Raw genomic sequence first — 12378 nt, forward strand, 5'->3', positions numbered from 1 at the left:
CCTGCCGTTAAGAATGGCTAAAATTATCTTTAGAGAAAAAAATAAACAAAGTACCTAAACAAGAATGCGAAATTACTTTGGAACTAATGAAATGTGGGAAGGAGGGTAACTTGACTTGAATGGTGAGAAAATTGCTAAGACATGGGAAGGTGGCATGACAAAATTATGACGTCACGAGCGAGAGCGTCGCATTGGAGGGTGTCGATGTGACGTCAGAACACCACAACGCAACGAGAAGTTAGACCGAAGAGAGAGAGAAGCGCGTGTTTGTGTGTTGCTGCTAGCCGGTGTTGGCCATGAGGTGTTTCCTGTTCGGCAGTTATTCCCGACCAGTGCAACGGAACAGTTGAGAGCCGTGGTCCTGCGGTTAAAATAACTACGCATATTAAATTAATATTAGTCATAGTAATTGTGTTGTCTTTGTTTTAAAAAATTATCACCGGTTTGTTTTCATATTCTGTTCGTTTCGTGAATTATTTTTTTTTTTGTCAACTTGCTCCCAATTTTGTTCAACTACTTTCGCTTCATTTCTGTTATCTTCGAATGGTAAGTACCTTTTTTCGTTTCTTGAAAAAAAATATGAAACCTAAACATGCTACGGAAATTTATGCTTGATATCAAAGATATGCAATGATAACCCATAAGTGAAAGTATATTTTGCAAGAAAATATGCCGTGAATGTAATCTTTCGAACACGTGTCTCGCGTGTACATGTGTTGAGTGATGTACGTTTTGTATATTCGTATCGTGTTGAAAATTATATACATACACGTATACATAGGAAAATTTATTGACTACGTTGTGCTCCACGTGTTAAAGAGAAGTTTATCAAACACTTTAATGTTGTTATTTTTAACACGGAATATTTCCACATAAGTCTTTACTTTTCGCTTTAAAATATAACTACTTATGCACAATTTTTATATACTTCCTAAAAATAGTATAAAATATCACTGCATATACTACTACAAAAGTATTTAATTTTTAACAAAAGTTTTGGTTTTAATCCACTGCTTTAGCAAGGTTTTGTACACCCAACACTTTAAGTTTTATTTTTAAAAAAAGCATTATCCGAATTATATTATTTGCTAAATAATACTTGAAACATTCTTCATACATAACTTATAAATATTACATGTACTTAAATATTTTGCTGCTTCAGTTGACATTTTTGGAAAAAACAGGATATTATATCATCATAGAAGCTATAGAGGTGAAAATGAAGCAAGCTGCTAAAAGTAGTAGATTATTCTCTATATTATTTTGTTTATTGAATTTTATTTAATCTGGACTAATAATACCTTTCCTTTGACGAACTTGTAATAAAAATGGTTTGATTTAGCATATACGCATGGATGATCAGAGTTAATTAATGTAAACAACAGATACATCAAAGACTACGATTTTTTTTTAAAAAAATATTTCATTTCATCTGCTCCCAAAATAGGCAGTCCTCTGAAAAATACACCTTTTCTTCAGCAATGTGAAGGTGTGATCTATTGATGAAAAAGGTTGTCATACAATATATCAGAAACAGTGTAGACGAATGTCATTGATTCACACCGTTTACTAATTATCATTCATTTACATTTTGTAAAATTAAATAAATAAGCTTATTTTTAGAAAATTTCATTTCTGTACTAATATCTTGGCATCAAAATATAAATTTAATAACTGAAAATTATATGCTCCAGTGTTGTTTACTTTTGTGCCATATATTTAATGTAAAAATAAGATTTTCCTGTCTGATTTAAATAAAGGGATTAGAACGTAATTTGTGGCAAATAGCATCGTAATCACCAGTACCAAAAAACTACGTTACCACATTAAAAGAAAAAAAAAAGTGAAACTCTTCTATAATTTTAAATTGATCTCTAGATAGTTAGTTTCTGACAACGAAATCAATGTTTCATATGTGTACTTTTAGAAATATATAGTACGAGTATTTACAGATATGCAAAAGAAAAACATACTATGAGAAAGCAGTAAAAATGATTATAATACTTTGAACAGAGGGCAGTGAAGAAAGTTAAGTGGGTACAACGGACAAAGAGTGAGGAATGTTGAAAAGAGCGTTGGGAAAAGGGAAATTATTGAAGATAGTTTTAAAAATAAGAGGAAAACGAACATTGTTTTAAAATGAAAGTGTATGCAGAGGAATATCGTAGAAGAGAAAATTGAAAGAAGAAGAAGAAGGTGATGATGATGAGATTAACGGATATTGTCATTGTTACATAATCATGAAGTTGACAGAAGATCATAGTACATGTAAGTCTTCCAGTGATTTACCAATCATAATAATTACCATAGATATTTTGCCTTAATTGATTGATCATTTAGAGAAGATTCCACCCACGAAGGTCCTCAGCCAACCTCTTCATTTTGACGTAGCAATAATAAGTTTTAATATTGTCTAGCTCTGTCAATTGTTTGGCGCCGTCCTTTTTTCTTTTTACCGTAAATTCTATTATGTCTCTCAGGATGTCTCAAACAACTTCTTTTCCTGTTTTAAACTATATCCAATATTGGTCTTTTCTATCTCACTATTGGCAGCACTTTGTTTTTCGTTGTCTGTTCGAATCAAGCTAATTTCTCCATTATTTTTCACACTTACATTTTCCTGTCCCGTAGACAATACTTCACACGAAATAATTGTTATATTTGGTCTTAACTTTTAATTAAAGATACATAAAATATACTTTATAATTACTTATTTCTAGAAACCTATCTTTGTTTCAGTTTTACGTTCTTGCTTGTTTTACGTCTACACAAATAATACTGCTATGTGGATCGTTTCGGTAGATCGGATTTGGTATTAATTTTTAAAGTAAATAAAGAACAAAAGTTCATAAATAGTGTAAAAGTAACTAAGTTTACAACTTAGGTTTCAACTGGTGAATGTACCATTTATTTGTGCATATTCGGACAATGGTATCAAATAAGGATAATAAAATTTAAAGTTATACTACTAGTATTGAACGCGTTGAAATTTAAGCAAACGAAGTAGAATAATAATAGGAGACACTATTCGACCAATATGAAGTTTGCAGAATTCCTGTGAAACATTTCTGGGTTCTTTGTGTGATAACTGCAAAAGATGACATTTCATCACCCAAATTTTATCCCGTGAGAGCAACGTCCAATTGAAATTCAAGGGACCCGTTTTTATTTGTATTATTCCTCAAATTTCTAAAGTGAGCCTGAATATCCCGTCAAATGTATGGAACGGTGGAAACTCTGCTATGTAAGTAAAGATCGTAACTTACGGGAACATCATAATTAATAATAATAATAATAATAATAATAATAATAATAATAATAATAATAATAATAATAATAATAATAATAAGCGTTGCGTAAAAGACGAGAAATAAGTTTTCTCGTCTAGGCTTGTAGAATATGTGGAAGTATCGTTTCATTTCGATTCACGAAGGATTCTTTCTTTTCTCGCCTTGATTCTGGAGAAATTTTTCTTTTCTTATGTCGAAAATTGTTCGTCTCGGTTTTTGTCAATATATATAGGCCTACTTGATTATGTTATTAGTGTTGGTAGAATTTTGCACTCGAGTAATAGTAAACTCAAATGTAATATAGGAATAATTGTTAAAAAATTTAAATTAATTTAAAAAATACAAAACACTCTATTTTCTTAATTATTGTTCACACCCAAACATAAATAACAAAGTGTCCTTCATAGCACAGAAGTACTAGTAACTGATCTTAAGGAGGTAATTTTTTACAGTGTAATATGCCATTACAGTCTAATGATATTATGTTCTTAATAGGAGGGTGCCCGAAATTTTTTGCACCGACTGTACTTGACGTTTAACAAAAAATTTCTGACTGTTCATATTATTCGTAGTTTTGTTTGTTATTCTATTTCAAATTAACATGGAAAAACTGTAAAAAAAATTCATTAGGAATTATGGTTTGGGAATCAATATCTTTATTTATATATTAAATTAGTTATAAGTCTTGTATATGGATATGTAAATGGATTATTACAATTCTTACGGTGTCAGTGCTATCTGAAAATATAGATCCACTATTGGACGGAACTTTCCAGATCAAATAACCAATCTAAAATTCGACAGAATTTTCAGGACCACCCTTCACCTCTCTTTTAGATACCTAGGTCCTTCTAAAATCTAGTTTGATCCAGATTTTACCAAATTTTATTCGTTTCAAAGCCCCACCGCCAAAATGCTTAGTTTTGATTGGATGATAAACCCACGCTATGATATTAGGGCGCAATTATTCCATTCCACGCCGGAAAGTGCTACTGAAGACACTGGTTTTTGTTCGTCTAACTTAAAAGTCGAAAGGAGTGAGAGAAACTACAAATAAAGGTAATATTGTGATGTTATTAATATCTAAATTCTCTGGAAGTCTCGAGGAGCCATGAACTGTTAAATTTCGTAGTAAAAACTGAACTGTAGAGCAGAAATAGGAAGTCAACTCGGTAACGCCATGTTTTGCTGATATAATTAGTGGTGGACAGGTTCTGTGAAGTGCATCAGTTTGCTAGTTGTTCTTAGAAAGAAAAAATCTATAAACGGTTTCGGAAGAGTAGTGTTTCTCCCTTAAAATATTCTCATCCTGAAAATTACTCCTTTTAGAGTTACGTTAGGCCTGCCCCACTGCCGTTTGTGTTCGTGTATGTAGTAAATGTGATTTCTTTTGTACTTATTTAGTAATAACATGGCGGTATTTAATTTCTTTGTAGTTAGGATAGTGATCATAATGCACGTGTAAATTTATAGTAAGGCTCCTATCTGACTCCCAAATTGGGAGTACGGCTTCCAGCGGGATGAGTTGAACATGTAGTTTGTTCCGGGTTCCTGCCCCTTCAGGGCAGGGGTCCTATTGTTAGCTAATACTTCGATATGTCCCCTCGGGGGCATTGATTAAACAGGTTAAGTAAAGAATGTGATTCAGTGAAAACAAGGGCCAGTTGGCCCTGTCCCTTTCTTTCCTTCTCCTTTCGAGCCGATTTAAAATGGTAAAATATGAATGTTTTCTGTGTATATTTATTAGTATAACATGTATTAATGATAGTGATAATTGGTGTGTATTGGCATGATGTGTCTTGTAGTTTAAGTAGTATGTGTATATTTGTAATGTAGTATCAGTGGTAGTGGTAGTTAAGTGATGAAAGAGTGTGTGAGATAATTAAATACGGACAGTGTAGTATTTACTATACGATAAATTTTTATTACTCCGTCATTAAGTGAACGTAATATAGTATAATAATTCCGTGTACAAGGTCACATTCCGTTGTTCAAGGGTTGATTATATCGTCGCTAGCCCTAGTGTCAAAAGTCAGTACTAATCGCCATTCTTCCGTCGAGGTACTTAGTGATTTAGTTTTCATGAAATTGACCTTTCTTTCCGAAATAAAACCTAGAAGGTATAATTCACAGCCCATATGAATGTACAGTTAGGTCAAGTGACCCAAAATTAATATATTCTGAAAGTTTCAACATTCTGCATAGTCTAGAAATCGAGATATTTAAGTAAATAAACAATACGTAATTTTTTAACAGAAGTCGGGCGATATGATGCTAGTTCTTCGCTTTGGAATTATATTAGATGTTCATTTTTCTTCGTGGCTGCAGAAGTACATTGTTGCTGCAGAATTTTATAAACATTAAACATTATCGCAGATAATTCTATTTTCAGTGAACATACGTAGGATTTTTTTTCTTTCTTCTTAATAAAGCTACCGAGTATTACATAGTATTGTGTGTGGGATGAAAGAGTCTTGGGTTCGAGTGAGGTTGTCGTGCGGTGATCGGAATGGGAAATGTTTGTAGTGACTATAGATTTTAAAGTGTTATGATGAAATGTGTAAATAGGCTGGGCGTAGATAGAGGAAACAGGGTGTTTGTAGAATATAGCGTCGTGGCAAATGAATATTATATGAATATTAATAAGTATATGAATATTGTAGTAAATGAATATAGAAGATAGAACACCCATACAGTTAAATGTATAGTAGCCCAGTGAATACTTCGCCGTGTGTTGATATATAGATATTGAATAGATACGTGTAGCTACAAACATCTCAGGTTCTGACCCCTGCACCATAATATCACGCGGGCCGGAGGGCGATATATAGTCGGACTACGGTAATACTTTGTAGTTTTATGTGTTATAATAATAATCAACCATAGTAATACAATCTGATAGAAGGGGTAGCATCATATAATCGCTGACTAGACATATTGAATAATAAATTATGAAAAGACAATAGTAGTTATACAACAGGGCTGTAGTGAATCATATCTTCTGGTCGGTTTTAAAATAGAATATCCTGCTCCGTGAGATTTTTTTCTTTCCCACGTTACCTACTCGGGCTAGCTTACAATGTTCATGGAGGCGACAGCTCTGACAGGGTTACGGAATCAAAACAATTAGTTATTGAAATTTATTTTCGCGTACCCGGATGTCGACCCCTAGTCCCCTTAAGGATTTTCATTTCTTTTCTTAGTTTAATTAGACGAGGGAAATTAATGACATCCCAGACTGTGGCGTGTCTGCGCAGGGTAGCTATCGGTGATGTTTTGGTAATTGAAATCACCGATCCAAAATTCAGTTTATTTAATTTTTTTTTATTTCGGCAAATCACTAATTAGGGATATCTTAACTATTACTCTAATTTCATTACTATCCTGGAATTTTCTAGTTTCCAAGAGGTCGGATGATTTTTTTTTCTCCCTTTTGAAATCCTAAATTAACGCCGTCTCTAACCTTCCGGAGGATTTCGGGGTCTGCAAGGGTGTTGACCAGATACGGTGAGTGGTGGGATTTCCCTAAAGCCTTTGTCTTTCCGAAAATCCCATTGTGGACACAGACTTGTCTCATCTTCGCAGACAGTTTTATCGGCTATTTATTTGGTAAGCCGAACCCCTTTTGGCATGTTAAGAATATTTTGGCTATGGATTTTGTTGAGAGCGAAATTCGACTTCTATCTTTGTAGCGTTAGTTATTTCTCACTTAAGTCTTTGGCGCCCCTATTCTTCGTCTTCCTTCTTCTCTATCTCTCTCTCTGTCTTCATTTCTTCAAGTTTTTTTTAATTTCAACCTTCCCCCCCCCAAGATTTTGAACTTGTTACTTACGATTTATTTAACGTACAACTCTGATCTGAAATTACCAGCTGAGACGTTGCAAGACACGATTCATGGATAAAGTAGATAGTGATTGGGTCCTCCATCACATTTTGACCTATCGCTGAAATGAACAAAGACTTAGTATTTGACGACACTTCGATTACGTTCTTTCACCGTCGTTCCTCTTAAGTTTTTTTTTTTTTTGTAATCCGTTGGTCACTTTCCTTTCTGTTTTGGTTTTCGATTACTTTGTAGTTAACCTGGGCCCAGAAATTGTATTTTAGGTTATCTAGTTATATCTTTAGAAATGCTCTGTGCTACGTGCCTGCCTTCCAAAGTTTTTTTTTCCTTCATGATTTAAACACGAATTGATTATATAAAAGTGAAAAATTTATAGGTGCGCGGTATCAGGTAGAAAAGCGATTTTCTTTTTTCATATGTAATGTCGGAAGTCATTTGTTTTGGGACAATGTTTGCAAGCTTTTAAAAAATTATTGTTGGGGGTGATTAATGTAAATGTGTGCGCATTTATTGAATATAAATATATATATATAGAGAGAGAAATGAATACGTCGAGATGTATATGTAATTAGTATGTGAATATGATTTTAAAGTAAAAGTATGATATTAAATGTATTATGAATATATGTAAGAGCGCTCGTGTCTGTCCCCCTAAACGTGTATTGGTTGCTATAGTTTACTAGTAAGTTCTCCGACGAATATAAGAATGTAGATTTTGTTAAGAATACCGCCGTGCACTCAAGTAATTTTCCTTTTCTGTTGAATAAATGTAAATTATACCTTATGTAATTATGTAATGGCATGTATTGGAAAGTAACGGCAGGTCTAAACGTAACCCACCTCACTTCATAACGCATATTATCCCTGAACTACCAACCCAAAACCATTGTGGAAAGTGTACCTTGAATCCTTCTCACCTTCATATGTATCCTGTGACTTGACCAGTTTTTTTTTATCTTCAACTAGCAGCGTTCACCCCGCTTCGCTGGGGTCACCCCGGAACGCAATAAACCTTGTTAATTAGATAATTTTTACTTTTTCGCTTTCAAGTAAATGTTAACATTATATCGCCTGTCATTTATGTTAACCCGCCGAGTGACACGGTCATGCGGGTTGCATATAAATACGTTTATTTTTATTGGTCAATTATCTCAAGACACTGGTAATTAAAAATTAAAGTGATATGATAAAAACCACCTAGGGTCCAAATCCTAATAACCCCCCAAAAATAAAAGAAATTGGTTCAGCCGTATTAGCGTGATGAGCTAACAAAGGATTTGTGCGTTCTCTTTTATATAATAGATTTAAACCTTCATACTCCGTACACCTGTGGAAGATCGCTTTTTTTTTAAAAAAAGAAAATCCGAACCAAGTATACATATATACCAAAGTGATCTAAAGGAAAGGTCTCATGACGTGTCCCAGTGTTGAATAAATAACTTAAAACTATCCAATTAATAAGTTTGGAAATGGACCGTCTAAGAGGAGAAACATCCTCTGGCGAAAGTGATTTTTCGAAATCCCTAGATGGGTATAGACGTAGCTGTGTGATTGCAGATATAAACTGTTAAAAGTTATAAACCAAGTATAGACGACGAATGGTTTTGTAAACCAATAGATATATATATATACATATAGAGATATATATTTATAAATAAACACGAACTAAGTTAAATGGAGCGAAATGTTCTGGACACTACGAGTAGTGCGTGATTTGTGATTTGAACGCTCAAAATCATCAATATCTTATTACCCAATGTGAGGTAGAGACTCATATAAGTTCTAATACACCAAAAAGTTTTTTTTCTTTCCTCTTTGTCCAATTTTTTTTTAAAAGTAAAATAAGTGTCTTATTTGCGTATGTCGCAAATCATAATTTGGCTTTAGCATGCCTAAGATATGATACATGTAATTATTTTTTTTCTTTCTTTTTCATTTGTCAATATGATTGAATATATAAAAATTTACTAAAATATAACTCTTTGTATTCTATTGATATATAACCAAGAACTTGTGCTTTTAATATTTTCTTCATAATTATTTGTTTGTCTTTTCTTTTCACTATGGATGTAATAAATTATTTGTATCTTTCTAGTTAGTTGGTTTCCTTTAACCATATATACACTGTCCTGAGTGAGTGAGCGTGTGAATGCATGATAAATTTAATATAAGTAATTTTAGTGATATCATTTGTTGTATTAACATCTATAATATATGTGTCATGTTTTAATATATGTGTTAAGGTAAATAACCTAGGTCATGAAGGACCGCTACTAATGGTTTAAATCGGCTCTAGGAGTGAAACAAAAATAGCAGGATGAGCCTAAATACGACATCTTTCTTCCAGGAAGTTGAAATTCTCGTTGATACGATACATAAATTTATATTGAGTTTATAAGTCTGATTTTTTTTTTCCCTCTTGGCTAATTCATATGTGTGGTCGATCCTAGAGAACAGAGTTCGGATGCTGGACGGTTATCAATCACCGGTTGGAATAACAGTACAAAGAATTAAACTTCACTTTTCTCATTTCCAGGTCTAGGTCTGGGCAACCCCATGATCGTGGTGCCTGGAGCTAGGTCTGGGTGGTATGAGGGAACATGTGTCTATTTCGAAGCATTCCAAAATTGATTAGTCGTTAATAACATTTAGAATGATTCATCTTTCAATGACTTTCCCGACCTTTTACTATATTTCCGGAATTATCCAGTAATCTGTTTCTCATTAAAATACCCTATTTCTTTTCTTTCTTCTTTTCCTACCTCCTTCTTTTACCCTTCTACTTTCTTTTCTTTCTTTCCTATTTCTGAATGAAAGAAAACGGAGTCATGACAGAGTAGTCGCTATTTGCACGGTCAATAAGTTGTTTCAATGAGTTTTCTTCGGGAGTCCGATATGGAATAATTAACAATAACAAAAGGTTTATTGGAAGTTACTTTATTGGAGAATAATCATGATTTCAATTAGTAGACGATGTTTCGTAAATCGTCCTCGTAAAAGAGAATTAATTTTTAGCGACTTCTCTACATTAGCTCTCTTTTATCTTCGTTTTTCTTTCAAAAATTGGCGAACCGTGACAGGACGTTAAAACGATCTATGAACGTTTTCTTTCAACAGTATATATAGAATGCAAAGGTAACTTATAAATTCTTACAGGTAATAATGCAATAGTATACAATAGATCAAATACTAGACGAAAGTGTCCTATTAAAAATTAATTCATGGAGAAAGTAGGAAAGTATCTTTATGGGTAAAATGGATACAGTATCCTTAATAAAAGGTAACTGAATATCACCTTAAATAGTTTAAGTAGTCTACTTTAATGGTTAAATAGCATTACTTAAATAATTTAACCATGGAACATTAAATCATATAATGACACAACGAGATTTTAACTTCGATCTTCATAATTTTTATCTAATCTAATTGCAAGAAGAAATTAAATATTCAGAATGCACAATGAATCAGATGATGTTAAATTACATAAGGAAATAAAGTAAATTATAATGTATTAAATTGGGAGATCTACATCTAAACCATATTCATAATTAGAGTAAATTGTGTAATGGTTTTCAGATCTTTAAACGTTGATGTACCTTGCATAGTCGTGCATTGTATTTATAATCGTTTTATTAATTTATAGTCTTTACGTATCACGTAACACTAAATCAGGGTTTGATATCTAAAACTTGGTTGAACTAGCGTTGCTCACAAAACTCCTGAAATTTCTCGTCTCGTCTCGTGGGGGACACTAATAATAATAATAATAATAATAATAATAATAATAATAATAATAATAATAATAATAATAATAATAATAATAATAATAATGTAGATAGTGTAAGTCAATTTCAGTAGTTAGGGATAATGATAACAAAGAAGAAAAAGTCAAATAGAAAGAAAACAAAAACAGATTGATGTCAGGAAATGCATATTACTAATTTATACAAAACATTTTATTGTCATGACTAATATTAACGAAATTAAAAATAAAAATCTATAATAGCATGATATCTGTTATGTTGCGTGATTGTGAAAGTTCATCGTTATCCTGCTCAGGAAAACAGAGCCTAAGAAAATTGCAAGTAATATATTCGTGTCACTGTTAGGAAGAGACCCCCAACAATGGATACAATTTGCTAGTTAACAATGTACAATGTACTTTTTACATATCTAGTACATACATAAATAAGAAATCCCTTCTACCAGAATAAAAACGCATCTATTAGCACTTATCTAGCAACGTACGATATACTACTTACTGCCATGAAGTTGTTTTTTTCTTTCTGGCTTTTCTCGAAAACTAAACTTACACATGAAAATTTAATCTCAAACGTGCCATTTTGTTCAACTTAAAATCATTTATTGGCTAATATATTTGATCTTTGGACACTGTACTGTTCTCTTATTAGTGTCGTATCAAATAGCTTAATAACCGTATACTTCGTCATAAATTTCATTTAACAGGTGGCCTGGCTATCGTACAACATCAATTGACTGAAATAGTGTGACGTTACATTCGTCTCGTTGCCACGGTTCTTGTCATTTTATTTTCTAAACAACACGTTCTAAAAATTTAAATACGAAGCAAAAATAGTGATGTGTTAATTTCTATATTGCAAACATTAGAAATGAAATGAAATGAAATGAAATATTTGAGTTTTACGTCCCACGTTTGTGCCGGTTAGGCTAAACGAGACGGTGATGATGAGTAATGAATGAAACGGTGGAATGAAGAAAGTGGGAGGAAACGGGAGAACCCCGAGGAAACTCACGCACACGGTGTTTGTCCACCACAAAGTCCACATGACGGGGACTGGGATCGAATCCAGGACCCCAAGCACCAGAGGTGAACGCTCTACCACTGAGCCACCGCGGCCCCTGCAAACATTAGTGTATGCTTACATATACAATATATGAATACCGTAAATTGTATGTACTTATACATTTTTTGGTTACAGTAAGTGTTAAGATATATCTATTCCGTTCATTCTTGAATATTAAATTTAAATAATTCTAGAAAATTTTCATTTTAGTAGAACCAGTATCGGATATAAAATTGAAAATGTAAATACTATTTAACAATTGTTTAATATCTACGGTGAAGCACGCATAATTGGATGTTTTATTGTTGTATTGACATTTATTTATTTAAGGTAATAGAGAATCTAAAGAAAGATTCAATGCTTGTTAACAGATCAGAAATTGATTTAGACTGAACATTTCCTGCACACATATGGCTAC

General features: G+C 32.8%; 1 protein-coding gene across 1 annotated transcript in view; it reads left to right on the top strand.

Annotated features, from left to right (window-relative positions):
• The first annotated feature begins 279 nt into the window (after positions 1–279).
• Positions 280–12378, top strand: part of LOC145668405 (dual 3',5'-cyclic-AMP and -GMP phosphodiesterase 11A-like) — a 713632-nt gene continuing 701533 nt past the window's right edge. Inside the window, exon 1 of the mRNA XM_081736207.1 lies at positions 280–546. The gene's annotated coding sequence lies outside the window, so the exon portion shown is untranslated. The remainder of the gene's footprint in view (positions 547–12378) is intronic.

Source organism: Thermobia domestica, chromosome 13, assembly GCF_964235325.1.
Source record: "Thermobia domestica chromosome 13, izTheDome1.hap1.1, whole genome shotgun sequence".
Classification (NCBI taxonomy): Eukaryota; Metazoa; Arthropoda; class Insecta; order Zygentoma; family Lepismatidae; genus Thermobia; species Thermobia domestica.